Source organism: Heterocephalus glaber, unplaced genomic scaffold (assembly GCF_053883595.1).
Source record: "Heterocephalus glaber isolate CG9 unplaced genomic scaffold, H.glaber_assembly_v1.0 deba00001481, whole genome shotgun sequence".
In the NCBI taxonomy this organism is placed as follows: Eukaryota; Metazoa; Chordata; class Mammalia; order Rodentia; family Bathyergidae; genus Heterocephalus; species Heterocephalus glaber.
The window spans coordinates 56,210,423-56,221,029 of NW_028258317.1; the positions used below are offsets into that span (position 1 = coordinate 56,210,423).

Here is a 10,607-nt window from a genome sequence, read left to right on the forward strand (position 1 = left end):
ATTATCCACTTTAAATTTTATTAATAAATTTCTAGGTAAAAATTGATCACTGCTTCCTGGAGCTTGGTTTTCCTCAGAGGAGAATGGGTACGGGCATCTTTCAAGTTTCTTTCAACTCTGTGCACCTTACCATAGCTCTACCAGCCTTATAACCTAGGTTTGAAATTCAGTATTTATATTGGCTTTCATTCTGTATCTCTTCATTATAAAATAAAAGGAAAAAGTGATAGAAGTACATATAGTTAGAAAAAGGAGTTACCAGAGGCTGGCTATCCACACACAGTTGAATAATCAAGCAAAGAGAAAGGGGATGTATTCTGTCCCAAGTTATAGTGATAATATGAGTTTAGTGTTTAGTTCAGAAGATTTGGAAAAGAAGGCAGATCTCTGTATAATTTAGCTTCTTGAGGGTAGAAACAATGGAGAATGCAGTGAGGAGAAAGGTAAGTATGTGTATTTTACTTGTGGTTATGTATTATATTGTTACTTGTTTTCTTAGTTACTTCCTCATTGCTGGGACAAAGTACCCAAAACCTCAATTTAAAGGAGAAGAGGTTTATTTTGGCTCACAGTTTGTTGAGATTATAGTCCATAGTCAATTGGCTCCAAGGCAGATGGCATAGCAAGAGGAGAAACAGTCCCTGTCAGGGTAGGTAGGAAGCAGGGAGCCATCATGGGAACATCAAGGGATATACAAAGAGATATATAAAGAGATACATAAAGGGATATATATCCTTCTAGGCCACACCCACAGTGACCCACCTCCCAGACTTTACCGCTCAACATCACATCCAGCTACAAACCCATCAGTGGACTAATCATTATCAGACACCCATGATCCAGTCACCACCTGAAAGCTCCATGTATAAATGCATAAGGCTTTGGAGGGACATTCAGATATAAACCATAACATTTGTGACCTATGGACTTAAAAGGCCATCCAAAAAAGATATCAAGTTTATAACATATATCTTCAGAAATATACTGAGGCATACCAAACTGAGCTGACTTTCCAAACAAGGAATCCCTTTTTCCCTTTTTAAATTTAAATTACATTGTAAAAAATTTGGAAAGAATGCAATAAAGTCTCCCATAATTGCATGATTCTGAGCAAGCAATTCTCATATTTCAACCTATTTTATACTTTTCCTATAAGTATTTAAATTATTGCTGTAATTATAATATACATGATGCTGTCATGTTATTTGATTACAATGTTGTTATATTGTTAAATCATCTCTATAGTCATCAAATGCTTGCAATTTTTTTTCTAACAAATGGTCATATCATAATTTATGTTACTATATATTGTTGTGAATAAAGCATGTAGGGCTGGGGATGTAGCAGGGCAGCACAGCACCTGTCTGGGAAGTGTAAGGTCCTAAGTTCAATCCCTGGTACAAAAAAAAAAAAAAAAGAAAAGAAAAAGAAAAAGAAAAGAGAATAGAGCATGTTACATGCATGTATGGAAATGCCACAGTTAAACTCATTATTTTGCAAACAATATGCACTAGTAATTACAATAAAATGCCTTCCTTTTCATAAAAGAATTTAAAATTATGCAATGTTTATCACTTTCTCTACATTTTAGAGTCATTTTGTGAAATTATATCGGAATGCCTGTCAAATTGCCAAATTGTTTTCCACCAAATGTACAGCACTTAACAATGTCATTAATAATATAAAATAACAAGAATTTGCAATTCTCTCAAGTGTAAGGGGAATAAGCATGCTTAAGTGTTTATTTTCATTATTAAAATACTGGGATTTATTTTGTTCATATTATTTTGTACTTGTCTTGCTTTCTCCATATTTGTTCATGCTTCCTCTTATTTTTCTTTTTAAATTAAATTTTTAATTCTATGATTTTCATTATTGCTTTGGAAAAATAGTCTTGATATCTTTGTTACCTATATTCTAAATTTAAGAGAATACATAACTTAAAATGCATAAAGTAATTATTATCACTACTATCCTTCAAAACAATACAAAAAACCAAGCATATAAACTCTAATCAATTTCATTTTCCTTTATAGAGCAATGTCATCCACTGTTTTAATTTCATTATAGTCCTTAAAAATCCAATGATTTTTTATTGTTTTTATGTATTCAAAATTTATGTAGGTTTATCAATTTCACTGACATTCTCTCTTGAATCTCAGTTTTCCTTCTGGATTCAAATTTCCCTTTCCTTAGATATATCCTTCGGAACTTGTGCTACTGGAGTTTTCAGTGTAAACACTTTCAGTTTTCATTTTCTTGAGATATCTTTGTGGAGTCCTCATTTGTGGTACTGTATCACTGTTCTTTTGTTGCTGATCTCTTCTTTTCAGAGAAATTTTACTTTGAAGTTTTGTGGTTTGATTCTACTCTTTTGTATATATAAAATAATATATACAATACAAAATGTATCCCATGCATGTAGTAATATACATACATTAATTTATAGACATGCATAATACAGATGTTTATATAGCTATTTATTGCATCTTTCAATACATACATGGTTTGGGTTTTTTTCTGATGTCTGAACCTAAAGATTCATGTTTTACATAAATTGTGGGAATTCCTCAGCCATCATCACTTCTAATAAAGCTGTTCACTTACTCTGTTTTTTTCCTTGGACATTCCTTGGGACTCTCATTCCATTCCAATCCTTTACCCCATGACCTTTATCTTTGCCTTTATTGTTTGTGTACCTTTATCTCTCCATCATCTGGATAGTTCCTTTGGCTGTATATTCAACTACTGACTGTTCAACAGTGTCTAACCTGCTGTTTAACATATCTAATCAATATTTTTTAGAGACAATATTTATCATTTCTAGAAGCTTTGTTTGATTCTTCCTTCCATTTTCCAGCATGGGACAAGATGGACATTACCCTCACTATCTACTGACACCTCCAAGAAGAGGAAATCCCGTGCCAGCAAAACCAGTGCCTTTCATGTGCTACAAAACAACATGTCCTTTCTCTTTCCCACTCCTTTAATTTGAGTACTGGATCATCATATTCCCTCCGTTTTCTCAATTTTATGAAATGTATTTGTTTTCACAAAAAATACGTTTTGGGAAATTGAGGCAGGAAGATCAGAAGTTTGAGTCTAGCTTGAGCCACTTTGCAGCTTAGTGAGACATTATCTAAAAACAAATGCAAAAGGGGCGCCGCCCGTCTGCGCCAGGCGAGCGAGTGTAGGGCCGAGCAGCGGCTGTGCGCGAGAGATTGGCAGGCCGGGAGGCAGGCGGCGGGCAGGGCCAGCGGCAGCGGAGCCCCAGGCCAAGGAGCGGAGGCCGGGGCAGTGACCCCGATGTCGCGCTCAGCCCCTCCTCCGCCGTGGCCTCTATCTTCCTGGCTGCCCGCGGTGGAGCATCTGGTGGACCTGGACTGAAAGACACACAGAAGTCTTCATGGATATAGTTGATACATTTAATCATTTAAATCCGACGGAACACTTAGATGATGCCCTATTTCTAGGATCCAACCTGGAGAATGAAGTCTGTGATTATTTTAGTGCAAGTCAAAATGTCCTAGAGGACTCGCTGAAGAGCATGCTCAGTGATAAGGATCCTATGCTAGGATCTGCGAGTAACCAGTTGTTTGCCTGTTTTTGATAGCAATGATCCCAATTTCCAGAGGGCTTGTTCAACAGTTGTTGGTCTTGACGGTGTTATGGATGAAGGAGTTGCTAAAGAAAGTGGCAATGATACCATTGATGAAGAAGAGTTGATTTTACCCAACAGGAATTTGAGCGACAAAGTAGAAGAAAATTCAGTGAGATCACCAAGAAAATCACCTCGTTTAATGGCACAAGATCAAGTAAGAAGTTTGTGACAAAGCACTATTGCCAAGCGTTCAAATGCTGCACCTTTAAGTAGCACCAAAGAAGCATCTGGGAAGACTGTATCTGCCCCAAAGGCAGGGGTGAGACAACCAGAAAGATGTCAGGGTAAAGAGGAAGTCTGCGCATCTCTGAAGCCCGAGTACCAGCGGGAGAACAGAAGGAGTAGCCGGCTTACTGGCCAAATCGAAGTGGTACCAGAGGTAGCCGTGAGTTCAAGCCACTCTTCAGCGCCCTCTTGCCTTGAAATGAAGGATGACGCTGGGTTGGCGTCCAGGCCTGAGTGTAATAATCAGAGAGAAGCCCCTGTGCCGTCTGGTGAATTACATTGTCCGCTTCTTTCAGAGACTTGTGTTACTGTTGAAGAAAAGAAAACTGAAGCTCTGATGGAATGTAAAATCCAGACTGATAGCAGCCTGTTTTTTAAGTTTTCAGATAAGGAGGAAGATGAACAGAATGATTCCATTTCAGGTAAAATGGATGAGACCCTTGAAGAAAATAGGGTGAAGGAAAAACCTGAACAAGAATCAAAGGAGATAATAAAATTATCCCATGAAGATGACCAAATTATTGAGGAGCCAGAATCTTCTGCTGGTATTTCTGGTGATGTTGCAAACAGTAAATGCAAACAGCACAGAAAAGAATCTTGGGGGTTTGCCTGGTTCCATGGATGAAGTGACCCATTGTAATTTGGAACTGAATACCATGGATGTTGATAAAGCAGAGAACTTCCTTCTGAGAAATAAAGTGGAGCCATTGGGTTACTGTGAAGACACAGAGTCTAGTGATACACAGTTAAAGAGCAACGAGTTTAATAAATCAGTGTTAGAGGTGGTTGGTTCTAATGCTTTTGAACCAGAAGATAATATTTTAGAAAATACCTTTTGTGATGTGTCTGACCAAAATTCAGACCAGTTGAACATTACTGAAAGTATGCAAATGGAGTCTCATGAGACAGCAAAACTTCAGCATGACAGAAGCAGCCACTCAAGTAATGTTTCTGGTGTGGAGTCAAAAAACAAACGCAAACATACAAAACCTGTAACTTATTCTAAGCAAAACATGACCGCAGATACCCCAAGGAAAATTGTTGCAGCAAAGCATGAAGTAATGCGTAACAAAACTAATGTCACAAGTGTGAAATGAAATGCAAATAAACCAGAATCAGCAAAATTTTCATAGGCCAGTTAAAGTGAGAAAAAAATTGATAAGGAACTAAAAACTCAAAGCTGTAATTCTGGGGTTAAGGCTGTGAAAAACCAAGCTCATTCTATATTCAAGAAAACATCACAGGATCAAGATTCAGTGCAAACTTCCAAGCCCGTAACTCATTCTCTGAGCGATAAGCTTGCTCACAGTCACCCTAGTCCTGCACACGCAGGACACTCGCTGCACCCTAGCCACAGGCAGGGCCATAGGCCTCAGCTGCAGGCACCAGCAGCGAGAGTCACCGGTCATGTGAAGGAAGAGCCAGAGTACTCCAGCCTTGAGCAGTGTAGGGATGAAGATTAGCTGAGACTAAAAAAACCCAAGAAGAACCTGCAGCCTCAGCAGCAAAGAAGCAGCAGAAGTTTTTCTTTGGATGAGCCACCATTGTTCATTCCAGACAACAAAGCTACTGTAAAAAGAGAATGTTTGGATCACAGCTCTGTGTTTGAGAGCAAATCCATGTGGGCTCCCAGCAAGCAGTGTGCATTTTGCAAAAAAAACACATGGCAACAGGTTCATGGTTAGTTGCAGGCAATGTGATGACTGGTTCCATGGGGACTGTGTCAGGTTCAGTCTTTCCCAGGCTCAGCAGATGGGCGAGGAGGATAAAGAGGACGTGTGTGAGATGCTGCATGGAAGAGGAAAGAAAGACTGAAGCTGTAGACCCAAACACTTTTGAAAATCAAGGTACAGTTGAAGTTCATAGTGAAGATAAAAAATGGAATGCAAAAAGCTTGGATTATCAAAGCACATGACAACAAATGACAAAACCAAATATATAGATGATGCAGTGAAGCACAAGGTCAAAATTTTAAAACAGGAATCTCTTCATCAGACTGTAGAGATAATGAAATTAAAAAATGGCAGCTAGCTCCTCTTTGAAGGACCAGACAACCAGCTTTACCTCGGAGATCCTCAGAAAAAATACCAAAGAAGCTACAGACATTATTTGTACAGCTCCAAAACCAGGCAGCACCCATGAGAAGCAAGAGCTAAAGAAAAAGAAAGCTGAAAAGGGAACACCCGGTATTCATCCTGCCTCTGCTTCAGCTTCCAAGCCCTCTGTGAATCAGATCAGGCAGAGCGTCACTCTCTCAAGGACATTCTCATGAAAAGACTTACAGACTCAGATTTGAAGGTACCAGAGGAAAAGGCAGCGAAAGTTGCCACAAAAATTGAAAAAGAGCTTTCTCCTTTTTCCAGAACACAGATGCTAAATATAAGAACAAATATAGAAGTTTGATGTTCAATCTGAAAGACCCTAAACACAATATGTTATTTTTAAAAGTATTGAAAGGAGAACGAACCCCTGATCATCTTATAAAAATGAGTCCAGAAGAACTGGCTTCTAAAGAGTTAGCTGCTTGGAGACGCAGAGAAAACAGACATACCATAGAGGTGATTGGGAAAGAGCAAAGAGAAGTGGAAAGACGACCAATCACAAAGATAACTCACAAAGGTGAAATAGAAATTGACAGTGATGCCCCAAGGAAGGAACAGGAAGCAGCCATGGAAATTCAGGAGCCTACAGCTGGTCAGTCACTGAAGAAGCCAGAAGGACCTGAAAACCAGAGAGAAGAGAATGGCTCCATGTCTGCAGACACTACCAGTCAGCACTGACAGCATCTTTTTTATCTCAACTGCAAAATCTGCATGGGTCATTTCCACTAAGTTTTTCCTGACACTATTCTTAGTTCCAGATAATTTGAGGAGCTCTTATTTCTTTCTCTTTTCCAAGCACAACATTTAAAGCTTATTCCCAAACTAGAAGGTAAGAAAGTAAACAAGCAACGTGGTATTATCCAAAACCTTACAGTTAAGGCCTCTCATAGTGTTTATGTTTGTGTACCCTGAAGAAGCTATCCAAATCTCAACAGTTGTGCAAATTCTGCTTGGGATAAATGTATTTTTTGGATCGGAAGAAAATTGACTAGATATGCTTAAGATTCCACATATTATGCATTTAATCGGCTGATATTAAAAACTTTCTTGATACACTAAATCTTCTTCAGGTTAAAATGAGTGTGGCCCAGTTTACACAGGGAGCAGAGGGAGAGAGAAGAGAGGAGAATGGAGAGAGAGAGAGAGAGATTTCTTTGTTCATTCTTCCAATATTTTTTCAGCTCCTCTGCTATTTCTTCTGCAGACAATTTCTGCAGCCTATGGGTCATCTGAGCAAATAGTTTCCCTTGATGTTTTTCCCGTACAAAAAGAAGACAGTACCACTTAGGTAGGAGATATCTGAGAATGAATTAAACTCATTTTAACAATTTTAAGGTGAAAAACTCCAAATCAAAGAAATCAAATGTCATAACACTGTGTTAGTATAACTAGTACATTGCTCATTTTCTTGACTTTAAAAAAATTTTTCTTTAAGTGGTTATTTTGAAATGACTAAAGTAGACAACCTATAAGCTGAACACAGACACATGCAACATGATTCTTCTAGGGCAAGTGAATTTGAAACCCTGCCCATGAGGAAAAATCACCATTCTGTCTTGTTCAGTTCATAAAAATAGCCATTCAAATTAAGAGAAGGAGTGGGGAAAGAAGCACAAACACAAACACACTGGAATAGACAGAAGTGTATTGCCAGTGTGGCGGGGAAACTGTTATGTTCCTATAGACACCGACCTTCTGGGGAGATGCCCTGTCTGATCTTTCTTTTTGCACATTGACAGGACTGTGATCCTGACAGGAGTAACTCTCAGAATTATGACTATTTTTTGGCAAAAGTTTTTCAGATAAAATTAAAGTTACTGATATGTTGTTTGTGAGTTAATTAGAAAAGAGATTTTTCCTGCAGGTATACTTGGACTAATCAACTGAGCCTTTTAAAAGAGGAATCGGGCTCTCCCTGAAGTCAGAGAGATTCTAGCAGTGGCCTGGAGGCTGACTGCCCTGTTATGATGGAGCCATATGGCAAGGGACCATGGCCTCTAGTAGTTGATCTCAGGTCCCAGATGACAGTCAACAAGTCAGAAAATGGGGATTAAAATGAATGTCATGAACTATTTATCTTACCTATCTGCCATGGTGGACCACCTACACAAATTAATTTGGTTAGTTTTCCATTTTTAATGGAATCCAGTGTTATTTGCTGTAGGTCTTGATAATTCAATTGAGTTTTGATCCTCATAGGCTGAAAAAAACTGCCACAAAATGATCAATGACATGATTTAGAAAGTCATAAAGCTATTGAGAATCATAATGGTTATACCATGATGTGTGAATTAATGGATGAGTAACATATTAAGTAAAGTGGCTTGGAAAATTTTGGATCTCATAACTCCTTAGAAAATGGTATTTTGATGACTTTAGGATAAGGTATTATTTCAGTAGTAATGAGTTTTCATTGAAAGTGTTATTAGTTACATAGAACCAAAACAAATTTATGAATAACTTTATAAGAAATTTGTCAATGCATATCAATAGGCAGATGACATAATTCAATCTTCAAAATACAATTCTTCTCTTGTTTTGCTTTCAGATATTTTACTAAATTGTGTATTTTAAAAAAAAACTCCCCTAAAGTAGGATCAGTTGAAAGGTTTAACAAAACAGAAAGCAATATTTTTAATAACTAGCAAAAAATTAAAAAATGTATTTCCAAGAATTCTGTTTTTACCAATTTGTAGCTCATCAAAGTACCTTTACAGATTCTCTGGTGTAGCATATGCCCATGGTGATTATCTGCTTCTTTGTTCTCAGAACTCTCAGTATCATTTTATGTGAGCAGGTGATGGATTCATTGCTGTGAAGCTGGAATATGACAGTATATAATTTGGGCCTGAAATAAATTAAGAATAGATCATTTTACTGAAAAGAACTTTTGAGCTTTCTTCTTAGCACCATCCTACTATTCCATTCCACTTTTATAAGTATTTGAACAAAGGCTGAATGGCCAACAAGCTGGAAAATTATGAAGATTCAAGAATGGGGAGTCATTGGATTAGATGTCCTTGGAAGATCATTATGGTGTGAGACTCTATGATTCTGTGACCTTTTAGAACAAATTTCAATTCTCTCCTAACTCAGTGTGCCTGCAATACTGAATAACTATATTTTACATTTGCATAACACTTCAACTTTCCTTTATAAAATTTTAAAAGAAACTAAGCAAGTGAGCTGGGACTGGTTTGCATATGTCCCTCTCTGTACTAAAGAAACACCAGGCTTTGTGCAGCTCACCTCATGTGACTTCATGGAGCTCTGTTTTCTTCTGATTAAGATATATGTGTGGCATAACATAATATTAATTTCCAGGACTTATTTTTTCAGCAAAATATTCACATTTGAAATTTTTTAAAATTTTAATTTTCTATTTTGTATGATATTAAAAAGTTTTTACTGGGTGCTAAAATTGCCCATGCTATCTGACATCATAAAACGGACATTTAAAAAAAAATACATATTGATACAATATTTTCTAACAACATCGATGGAATTACTATTTAAATAAAATCTAAACAATTATTTATTTTAATAAATGTTTATTGTTAAATCTTTTTTTAATATGTCATTTTGAGCACTGATGTCCTCTAAATTCCATTTAAATTATTCAGGCTCCAGATCCACAGATCCTGTACCAGGCAATTAAAGTTAGAAATATTAACTCAGAAAATACTTGACTATTAATCTGGTATTAACTATTCTCATATTTAAAAGAAAGAAAAGAAAAGAGGCATAAAAGTAAAAATGAACCCTAACATTCGCGTGTTTAAGTCATTCATGGTAACTGAGGGAGATTTGATTAATACTTTACACACAAAGTCGACAGTGGCCACAGTAATTATAGTACTTGTTTTTAACAGGCTTTCAAGATTAAAAATATCAATCTATCAACATTTCTTTGCTTTTAATATTTCAAAGATATTAGCTGCTTTAATTAAGGGGCAGGAACGGACTTGGACCACTCTACCCACACAGAAATGAAACTTATGATTATTTCACTGTCCTAATCAACTGTGCTGTAGATGGACATCAGTCTTGATGGTGCTAAAAAGCACAAGGAAAGGTCTGTTGAAATATGATTTTGCCTTCTCTGATTTTGCTGATCGTTCTTTCCAAAAAATACATTATTGTACTGACAGTCTCCAAATTGTGCTGGTTCTATTTAGGGAAGTAATATATATTCAATAAACACCATAAGACAATACTTACAATTTTGCCTTTAGCATGACAGTCTCTGTCGATGGTGAGCCTGTGGCAGTGAGCACCAGTGCTGTGTGATCAGAAGGGGAAACCACTGAAACTCCAGTGTATTCTTATGGCTAAGCCATGACGCTAGGTAGCTTATGTGTATTAACTGCATTTTTGAATAACAATATTTATACAGCGTATTTACTGGGTTGTAAATCAAGAAGCATCTGTACTGGGAATATTAAAAATAAAGAAAAACAATTTTCAGTACTGGGGATTAAACAACAACACATGACTAACGTGTTTTTATTCTTTTCTTGCTATAAATTGAATTTGGATTAGTTTAAGAGTATACAGGCCATCTGCCTATCATTTAAATATTTCATTATCTGTATATTCTGAAGACATAGAATCAAATA

General features: G+C 36.9%; 1 pseudogene; it reads left to right on the forward strand.

Moving 5' to 3' along the window:
- Positions 1-3,400: 3,400 nt before the first annotated feature.
- On the forward strand, positions 3,401-6,717 carry LOC101697578 (PHD finger protein 3 pseudogene; annotated as a pseudogene).
- The last annotated feature ends 3,890 nt before the right edge of the window (positions 6,718-10,607 follow it).